The 10,599-nt window shown below is 48.5% G+C and overlaps 1 long non-coding RNA gene across 1 annotated transcript in view; it reads left to right on the forward strand.

Moving 5' to 3' along the window:
• Positions 1 to 1,468, forward strand: part of LOC140425704 (uncharacterized) — a 28,955-nt gene extending 27,487 nt beyond the window's left edge. Inside the window, exon 3 of the long non-coding RNA XR_011947933.1 lies at positions 1,012 to 1,468. This is a non-coding gene — a long non-coding RNA (uncharacterized lncRNA). The remainder of the gene's footprint in view (positions 1 to 1,011) is intronic.
• Positions 1,469 to 10,599: the final 9,131 nt, after the last annotated feature.

Below are 10,599 nucleotides of genomic sequence, written 5' to 3' on the forward strand. Positions count from 1 at the left end.
AACAATTCTGTGACCCTTTGATAAATATTGGCCAGGGCACGAGAGCTTGGTTAGCATTGTGCATGACCTGCACGGTTTCTGGGTTTAAAACAATGCCTGGATCTAACTGAGATGTCACTGGGCCAGCATCGTTGATACCAGTGAGTTAGAAAAGCTCTCGATGCGCGTGCTCTCCCCTTCTCATCGGGGGGCGAGGTCGGTTAAAATCAACTTGTTTAGTACTCTCACGGGGGCGATTCTACAATATTGGGCCCAAGAGTTCGCGCCGTCGTGAACGCCGTCGTGTTTCACGATGGCGTGAACCAGACCCGGTTAGGTACGATTCTGCCACAGGGGGCCAGCACGGCGCTGGAGCAGTTCACACCGCTCCAGCCTCCTTTTGCAGCGCGAAATGGGTGCTGCGCCAACCCGCGCATGCGCAGTTGGGCCAGCTCATTCCTGCGCGTGCGCAATTGGGCCTCGCCATCCTGCGCATGCGCGGGGGACTTCTTTAGCGTGCCGGCCCTGACTCAAGATGGAGTCGGTGATCAGGGGCTGGCCGCGCCAGAAATTAGGCCCGGGGGGGGGGTGGTGGAGAGGCCGGCCCGCCGATCGGTGGGCCCCGATCGCGGGCCAGACCCCATCGGAGGCCCCCCCCCCAGTGAAGGAACCCCCCTCCCCGCCCCCACAGGCCGCCCCCCCCCCCGACCATTCACGCAGAGTTCCCGCCGGCAGCGACCAGGGGTGGACGGTGCCGGCGGGACTCTATCGTATCGGCGTGGCCGCCCGGCGGATCCGGGCCGGAGAATCGGCGGCCCCGCCGATTCCAGCGGCCCGTGGCCGCGCCGCGCCAAACGCACCGGCACAAATGGCGCCGATTCGCCGCACCTCGGAGAATCGCGCGCAGGCGTCGGGGCGTCGTGGTGCGGTTGCAGCGATTCTCCGGCCCGGGGCTCGGAGGATTGCCCCCAGCATATTTCTTTAAAAAAAATGTAATGGAATGTTTCTTCACTCCTCTCTTGGTTTCCTCAGTTCTGATCAGGTTTACTGCCCAGTGTTACACACACACCACTTGAAAGTGAAGGAAAGCTTGGAGCAGTCGGAGCTGCCAGGATTCATCGGCATCAACAGGAGCGGAGCATGGAGAGGAGCCTCGGGGGCATCACAGCAAGAGAGGAGCAACTGAGATCTTAAGACGGAGAAGCAGCAGGAGTGGAACGAAAATGCTGGAGCCGTCACGACTGCGGGGCTGAGAAACAGTCAATGCTGAGGCATCAAGGTGGTTCGTTGTCAGTGTAATGCTCTGCAATTGCCTCACTTGGTACATTTTACCCGTGACGTAGCCTTTGGCTTGCGGAGACATTTCCTCTTGAAGGCTGTTTGTATGAAAGGGGGCACGTTGTACATAATCTCCTGTGAGACAGATAGATCCGCCGCTTGTGTGTTTTGCCAGTTAAGTGCAGTCAAAGTGATTTTTTTCCCAATACTGCAGACGCCTCTTAAATTCCTGGAACGATCACGGATGCAACTGGGTCCAGTTTCTTTTTTTGAAAAGGTGCTGAAATTGTTACTCTACTCAAGAGCGTCATTAGTTCTGCCCTGAGGTTCAAAGCCAGCTTTCTTTCTTCAAGTCAGCATCGCAGCACTCTGAGGTTTTCACACCCCTAATCTTTCCTGCGTCAGTGGAGGTTTGCAAGTGCTCTGGTGATGCTGTACTTATGCAACAAACTGCAACATGGCACAGTTCAGAATCACACAATCAAAGAGCAATATCAGCAAACAATGGGATAGAATAGGTGCAGGCGGTGGGGCGAGGCCGCGGCTTTCAAACCCCCAGCATCTGAATGGTGAGGCAAGAGATGATCTGGGTGTCAGATGCAGATGGTGGGGATCAGGGGAAGTGGGGTGGGGTGGGGGGGGGGAGCGCGCGGCAGGGGACAACCAGAGGCTGAGAGCGACCTAAAAGATTCAGAGGCCATGGCGACGAGTGTGAGTGATGGCGCGACAGAAATGGAATGGCTTCTCTGAGACCATAAGACATTTGCCTTTGTCAGCCTTTGGTCTCCTCTTCACATGAGAGAACGGAGCATTGATGCTGGGAGGATGCGTCTTTACTGAGTAATCGGTGTGGGAGGTGGGAGAGATATAGTACGACCACTCTCACACTCCACAGGGATGGAGAGCCTCGTGTGCGCGGGGGTTTTCAGAGCATGGCGCCATGAAGTGACAGGGTGGATGACCTGCTGGTAAACAAGGTGATATTTAAGAAAGTGGTGACCTATCTCTACCAGTGGCTAGGTTCATCCATGCCCACTAGGTGCTTGTAGTTTCTTACTGTTCCTCACCCTCCCACTACGTCTAGGTGTATCCCCAGGATCCACAGCTGAGGTTGAGGCGGCCTGTTGTCTTCCACGCCTTGGTGTGTGAGATAACCTTGGCAGACGACTTTAAGGGCCTGTCCTGCTAACGGGCAGCATGGGCATTGCAGTGTTACCCACAGGTGATGGGTGTCAGATGGGTTGAACACCCCCGGGTCCCCTGGGTGGAGGGCCCCGGGCTGCACTCCTGCTGATCTTCTTCCCTGTGGGTGCCCTAAAGCCCCTCTCCTCCTCCATGGGATGGAAGGGCAGCTGGAGTGGGAACTAGAAGTCCCGCCATCCTCTGGTGCTGCCACTCCATGTATTCACTACTAGTGCCTACACCATGCAATTGAAGCCCTGCTCCATGGAGCTCATGCCCTCAGCCATGGAGATCATGAGATGAACCAAAGAACAGACATCCCCCGCCATGGAGTGCACGTCCTGTGCCAAGGTTTCCACTGCGGACGTCACCCTCGCAGTGTTGGCGTTGTTGCATGGAGTAAGGGCATCATCTCCTTAGACAGAAGGCAATGGGACTCCGACAATTGATCTTGTAGCCCGAGGAGGGATGCTGTTATCCCTTCCTAATACTCGTGACTCTACCTCTGTAGCTCCATCAGTTCTGGGAGGACCGTACCCAGGGGCACATCATTGGCTTGGGGCTCAGCGGAGTCCTGGGCTCCGACATCCCTCGGAGCACCGAATTCATGGGATGTCCCTGCCTCCAACCTGCTGTGGATCACCAGCTGTGATGGTGCTCACCAGCTGTGAGGTGCTCACCAGTGAGTGACCCAGAAGACTGCCTACTACTTAATCCCATCAAAGTGTGAGTATCTACACTGAACAAAGAACAAAGAACAAAGATATGTATAGCACAGGAACGGGCCCTTCGGCCCTCCAAGCCTGTGCCGACCATGCTGCCCGACTAAACTACAATCTTCTACACTTCCTGGGTCCGTATCCCTCTATTCCCATCCTATTCATGTATTTGTCAAGATGCCCCTTAAATGTCACTATCGCCCTGCTTCCACCACCTCCTCCGGTAGCGGGTTCCAGGCACCCACTACCCTCTGCGTAAAAAATTTGCCTCGTACATCTACTCTAAACCTTGCCCCTCTCACCTTAAACCTATGCCCCCTAGTAATTGACCCCTCTACCCTGGTGAAAAGCCTCTGACTATCCACTCTGTCTGTGCCCCTCATTATTTTGGAGACCTCTATCAGGTCTCCCCTCAACCTCCTTCGTTCCAGTGAGAACAAACCGAGTTTATTCAACCGCTCCTCATAGCTAATGCCCTCCATACCAGGCAACATTCTGGTAAATCTCTTCTGCACCCTCTCTAAAGCCTCCACATCCTTCTGGTAGTGTGGCGACCAGAATTGAACACTATACTCCAAGTGTGGCCTAACTAAGGTTCTATACAGCTGCAACATGACTTGCCAATTCTTATACTCAATGCCCCGGCCAATGAAGGCAAGCATGCCGTATGCCTTCTTGACTACCTTCTCCACCTGTGTTGCCCCTTTCAATGACCTGTGGACCTGTACTCCTAGATCTCTTTGACTTTCAATACTCTTCAGGGTTCTACCATTCACTGTATATTCCCTACCTGCATTAGACCTTCCAAAATGCATTACCTCACATTTGTCCGGATTAAACTCCATCTGCCATCTCTCCGCCCAAGTCTCCAAACAATCTAAATCCTGCTGTATCCTCTGACAGTCCTCATCGCTATCCGCAATTCCACCAACCTTTGTGTCGTCTGCAAACTTACTAATCAGACCAGTTACATTTTCCTCCAAATCATTTATATATACTACAAACAGCAAAGGTCCCAGCACTGATCCCTGTGGAACACCACTGGTCACAGCCCTCCAATTAGAAAAGCATCCTTCCATTGCTACTCTCTGCCTTCTATGACCTAGCCAGTTCTGTATCCACCTTGCCAGCTCACCCCTGATCCCGTGTGACTTCACCTTTTGTACTAGTCTACCATGAGGGACCTTGTCAAAGGCCTTACTGAAGTCCATATAGACAACATCCACTGCCCTACCTGCAGCAATCATCTTAGTGACCTCCTCGAAAAACTCTATCATGTTAGTGAGACACAACATCCCCTTCACAAAACCATGCTGCCTCTCACTAATACGTCCATTTGCTTCCAAATGGGAGTAGATCCTGTCTTGAAGAATTCTCTCCAGTAATTTCCCTACCACTGAAGTAAGGCTCACCGGCCTGTAGTTCCCTGGATTATCCTTGCTACCCTTCTCAAACAGAGGAACAACATTGGCTATTCTCCAGTCCTCCGGGACATCCCCTGAAGACAGTGAGGATCCAAAGATTTCTGTCAAGGCCTCAGCAATTTCCTCTCCAGCCTCCTTCAGTATTCTGGGGTAGATCCCATCAGGCCCTGGGGACTTATCTACCTTAATATTTTTTAAGACACCCAACACCTCGTCTTTTTGGATGTCAATGTGACCCAGGCTATCTACACACCCTTCTCCAGACTCAACATCTACCAATTTCTTCTCTTTGGTGAATACTGATGCAAAGTATTAATTTAGTACCTCGCCCATTTCCTCTGGCTCCACACATAGATTCCCTTGCCTATCCTTCAGTGGGCCAACCCTTTCCCTGGCTACCCTCTTGCTTTTTATGTACGTGTAAAAAGCCTTGGGATTTTCCTTAACCCTATTTGCCAATGACTTTTCATGACCCCTTCTAGCCCTCCTGACTCCTTGCTTAAGTTCCTTCCTACTTTCCTTATATTCCACGCAGGCTTCGTCTGTTCCCAGCCTTTTAGCCCTGACAAATGCCTCCTTTTTCTTTTTGACGAGGCCCACAATATCTCTCGTTATCCAAGGTTCCCGAAAATTGCCGTATTTATCCTTCTTCCTCACAGGAACATGCCAGTCCTGAATTCCTTTCAACTGACACGTGAAAGCCTCCCACATGTCAGATGTTGATTTGCCCTCAAACATCCGCCCCCAATCTATGTTCTTCAGTTCCCGCCTAATATTGTTATAATTAGCCTTCCCCCAATTTAGCACATTCATCCTAGGACCACTCTTATCCTTGTCCACCAGTACTTTAAAACTTACTGAATTGTGGTCACTGTTACCGAAATGCTCCCCTACTGAAACATCTACCACCTGGCCGGGCTCATTCAGCAATACCAGGTCCAGTACCGCCCCTTCCCTAGTTGGACTGTCTACATATTGTTTTCAGAAGCCCTCCTGGATGCTCCTTACAAACTCTGCCCCGTCTAAGCCCCTGGCACTAAGTGAGTCCCAGTCAATATTGGGGAAGTTGAAGTCTCCCATCACCACAACCCTGTTGTTTTTACTCTTTTCCAAAATCTGTCCACCTATCTGCTCCTCTATCTCCCGCTGGCTGTTGGGAGGCCTGTAGTAAACCCCCAACATTGTGACTGCACCCTTCTTATTCCTGATCTCTACCCATATAGCCTCACTGCCCTCTGAGGTGTCCTCCCGCAGTACAGCTGTGATATTCTCCCGAACCAGTAGCGCAACTCCGCCTCCCCTTTTACATCCCCCTCTATTCCGCCTGAAACATCTAAATCCTGGAACGTTTAGCTGCCAATCCTGCCCTTCCCTCAACCAGGTCTCTGTAATGGCAACAACATCATAGTTCCAAGTACTAATCCAAGCTCTAAGTTCATCTGCCTTACCCGTAATACTTCTTGCATTAAAACATATGCACTTCAGGCCACCAGACCCGCTGTGTTCAGCAACTTCTCCCTGTCTGCTCTGCCTCAGAGCCCCACTGTCCCTATTCCCTAGTTCTCCCTCAATGCTCTCACCTTCTGACCTATTGCTCCCGTGCCCACCCCCCTGCCATACTAGTTTAAACCCTCCCGTGTGACACTAGCAAACCTCGCGGCCAGGATATTTGTGCCTCTCCGGTTTAGATGCAACCCATCCTTATATAGGTCACACCTGCCCCGGAAGAGCTCCTGGTGAAAGGTGCGGGTGACAGAGGTGTCACCTCTACAATGCTGGCCTCCAGGTTGTCTCCTTCAGAACTGCTAATGTCTGCAGTTACTAGAGCACAAGAGGGTGGTCTGGGTTGGCCGGTTCATAGCCCTGCAAGGGAAGAGAGGTAGCATTAGTATATCCTGGTTATAACTGATGGGTGAAAGGTTGCTCACATCTTAATGGTTTTCACTTTTGTCTGATGCCCCCACTTTGCCCTCTGCACAGTTGCGGTTTTGCGACTCTCTGGCCAGCTCAAGGCTCTTTCCTCAAAGGGCGGGAGTATAGCTTTGAGCTGGGGGTGTGCATCATATTGAATGGCAGAAGAGCTTTGAAGGGCCGAATGGCCTACTCCTGCTGGTATTTTCTATGTTTCTATGCTTACCCCTATTTCTCCTGTGACTTGGCGCATGTAGCAGGGTTTAGACAACAATATAGAGCAGGCAAGGTGTTCGTATGAAATCCCGGTCTCTGATATCTCAGCACAAATGATCACCTGTTCAGAAAATAAATGGACAAATCACCTCCACTGAAATAGAAGGGGGAGGAAATTAAACAGTTCGCGGTTTAATCTTGGGTCCAGTGTCTTTGAAGGGAATTTTTTCAAATTAAAATCCATGACCAGCTATGCCGAAAGAAAAAGATTTTTCAAGCTGTTGCTGACCTATTGCTACAATCGGCATACCTGCTGAAATGTACCTCTTCATAATCATCCTCTGTAATTAACAATTTGTAATGGCTTCAAACCAGAGGAGTTGAAGTATCAATTTGGAGAGACCATAAGGGAATAGAATTGAACAATTGATGGGGTAATTTCCGTGAGAAGAAATAGGAGACACTCTCAGGATCATTTTCGAACCCTCATTAGATACAGGCGAGGTCCCAGAGGATTGGAGGTCTGTGAGCGTTGTGCAATTATTTGAAAAGGACGCGCGGAACAGGTCAGAAAATTATCGGCCAGTCAGTCTGACTTCGATGGTGAGCAAAATTATTGGAAACAATTCTGAGAGAGAGGATAAACTATCACCAGAAAGGCATTGATTGATCAGGGATAGTCAGCATGGTTTTATTCGGGGAAGACAGTGTCTTACTAATGTAATAGAATTCTTTGAGGAAGTAACAAGGACGATTGATGAGGATAGTGCATTGAATGTTGGCTACATGGATTTCTTTAAGGCGTTTGACACAATCCAACATAGCAGACTGTTCAGAAAAGTGAGATCTCATGGGATGCAGGGGAATGTGGCATGTTAGATTCAAAATTGGCTCAGCAACAGGAAACAAAGGGTAATGGTTGATGGATGATTTGAGAATGGAAAGCAGTTTCCAGTGATGCCCCACTGCGCTTGGTGTTGGGGCCCTTGCTGTTGGTTGTATATATTAATGATTTAGGCGGGTGGCATGATTAGGAAATTTGTAGATGGCACAGAAGTTGACCGTAAAGTTGGTAATAAAGAGGATAGCTGTCAACTACAGAATGATATCAGTGGTTTAGTTGAGTGGGTGGAGAAGTGACAAATGGAATTAAATCCAGAAAAGTGTGAGATAATGCATTTGGGGAGGTTAAACAAAGCAAGGGAAAATTCAATAATTGGGAAGGTATTGAGAGGGGTTGAGGAAGTGAGAGACCTTGGAATGCATGTCAGGGCAGGTGGACAAGGTGGTCAAAAAAACAAACGGAATTCTTTCTTTTATTGGGTGAATAATTAATTATAAAAGCAGCGATATAATAGTGGAACTGTATAAATTGCTGATTAGGCCACAGCTGGAGTTTTGTGTACTATTCAGGTCACCAAATTACAGGAAGCATACAATTGCTCTGGAGAGAGAGTGCAGAGGAGAATTACAACAATGTTGCCAGAGCTTGAAAATTGCAGCTACGAGGAGTGATTGTCTAGGGTAGGGTTCAGGGGAATAAGCGATACACTGCTAGTTATGAAGGTCCAGAACTGACCATCAATTTACACTGCACTGCTGTTTGCATCATACAACAGAATCTCACCGTTAACCTCCCCGTTACTTTTAAGAACTTTCTGGATTTGCACATTAAATGTCTATTAAACTAATCGCTGGAAGTTAAGACTGATCATTGGCAGAGTAGGTCCCTTTTTAAAGTAAGAAGTCTTACAACACCAGGTTAAAGTCCAACAGGTTTGTTTCGAATAAGTGCATGGCACATACGCGGTACATACTCGTGCGACTCGGCCAACGTTGTCTACCTCATATGCTGCAGGAAAGGATGTCCAGCGGCGTGGTACATTGGCGAGACCATGCAGACGCTGCGACAACGGATGAACGGACATCGCGTGACAATTGCCAGGCAGGAATGTTCCCTTCCAGTCGGGGAACACTTCAGCAGCCAAGGGCATTCAGCCTCTGATCTTCGATAAGCGTTCTTCAAGGCAGCCTTCAGGACGCGTGGCAACGCAGAATAGCCGAGCAGAAACAGATAGCCAAGTTCCGCACACATGTATACGTCCTCAACCAGGACCTTGGATTCATGTTGCATTACATTCACCCCCCACCATGTGGCCTGGGCTTGCAAAATCCTACCAACTGTCCTGGCTTGAGACAATTCACACCTCTTTAACCTGTGATTATCCCTCTCTCTGGATCAGTAAAGACTTTACCTGCAAAGGCTTCCATTCAAAGTATCGTCTTGCATCTCTGACTTTGTCTAGATATATATATATATGTTTCTGGAACCTACCTCTTCATTCACCTGAGGAAGGAGCAGTGCTCCGAAAGCTAGTGATTCGAAACAAACTTGTTGGAATTTAACCTGGTGTTGTAAGACTTCTTACTGTGCTCACCCAAGTCCAATGCCAGCATCTCCACATCATGGCCTTTTTAAAGTGGTCATTTCTGATGCAACGTCAATCAGCCTCACAAACCAACGCCTCACAAACCCAGAAATGGAACAACCTAAACTGTCATTGGCAAGGGCAGCATTTGTTGTCCTTCCCTAACTGCCCTTGAACTGAATGGCTATCCAGGCCATTCCAGAGGGAAGTTAAGAGTCAACCACATTGCTGTGGGTCTGCAGACACATGTAGGCCAGACCAGGTAAGGGCAGATTTCCTTTGCTTAAGGGCATGAGTGAAGCAGACAGGTTTTTAGCAACAATCAATAATAGTTCCACGCTCACCCTTACTGAGGCTAGCTTTCAATTACAGATTTATTAATTGAATTTCTATTCCACCAGCTGTGGTGGGATTTGAACTCATGTCACCAGAGCGTTAGTCTAGGTCTCTGTATTACTGGTATAGTGACATTACCACTGCACCACCACCTGCCCCATTACGTAAAGTGATTCCATTTGCATGCATACCTTTCAAGATTTATTGTTTTAGGGTGAGAAAGGTCCTTATTTTTGCTCAGAGTGGTGAAGGAATATCTTTCGCCATTTACCTTGATAGAGTTGCCCAGCGACCTTTCATTGGCTTCTCAAAAGATCACAGTACAGCGCCCACTACAGGAGATCTATGATCAGGGAGGCTCTTCACCCAATCAGATTGAAAAATCTTCATTCAGATTTGGAATTTAAACCAAATAAGGAACATGAATTCCAGTTAAAGGAACATTTAACGTACAAGAAGCAAAAAAAGACTTTGATGTTCAAGTGGGATTAAGAAAGGAACGTAACAGAGAAAAACAGAAAAATGAATAAGATTATCATAGATTCGCAACTCTAATTTTCCTCTGAGTGAATGAGATTCCAATGTTGTGAAATTATTTTTTCAGGGCAGAGAGTTTGTTAATCAGTAATTAGCACTTATTATGTCATTCAGCATTGTCTCCTGATTTCAGAAGACCAAACTCTTTCATTTGCTTTTAGTATGAAACCTGAATGGGTAATTACCTAAATTCCTGAAATTGCAGTGATTTCTGTGCAGGTTTGATTAATAGGGGCTGGTTCAGCACAGTGGGCTAAACAGCTGGCTTGTAATGCAGAACAAGACCAGCAGCGCGGGTTCGATTCCCGTACCAGCCTCCCCGAACAGGCGCCGGAATGTGGCGACTAGGGGCTTTTCACAGTAACCTCATTGAAGCCTACTTGTGACAATAGGCGATTATTATTATTAAAGACTGTGAAAACATTATCCTGTAAGTAACTTCTGAATTTCTGTATTTAACTGCACATAGAATTATAGAAAAGTTACGGCACAGAAGGAGGCCATTCCCCATCTTGTCCATGCCAGCCCAAGGACACCCAGGTGCCCTTTCTAATCTCACCTTCCTGAACCTGGTCCATAGACCTGTAG

This window comes from Scyliorhinus torazame, chromosome 6 (genome assembly GCF_047496885.1).
Source record: "Scyliorhinus torazame isolate Kashiwa2021f chromosome 6, sScyTor2.1, whole genome shotgun sequence".
Classification (NCBI taxonomy): Eukaryota; Metazoa; Chordata; class Chondrichthyes; order Carcharhiniformes; family Scyliorhinidae; genus Scyliorhinus; species Scyliorhinus torazame.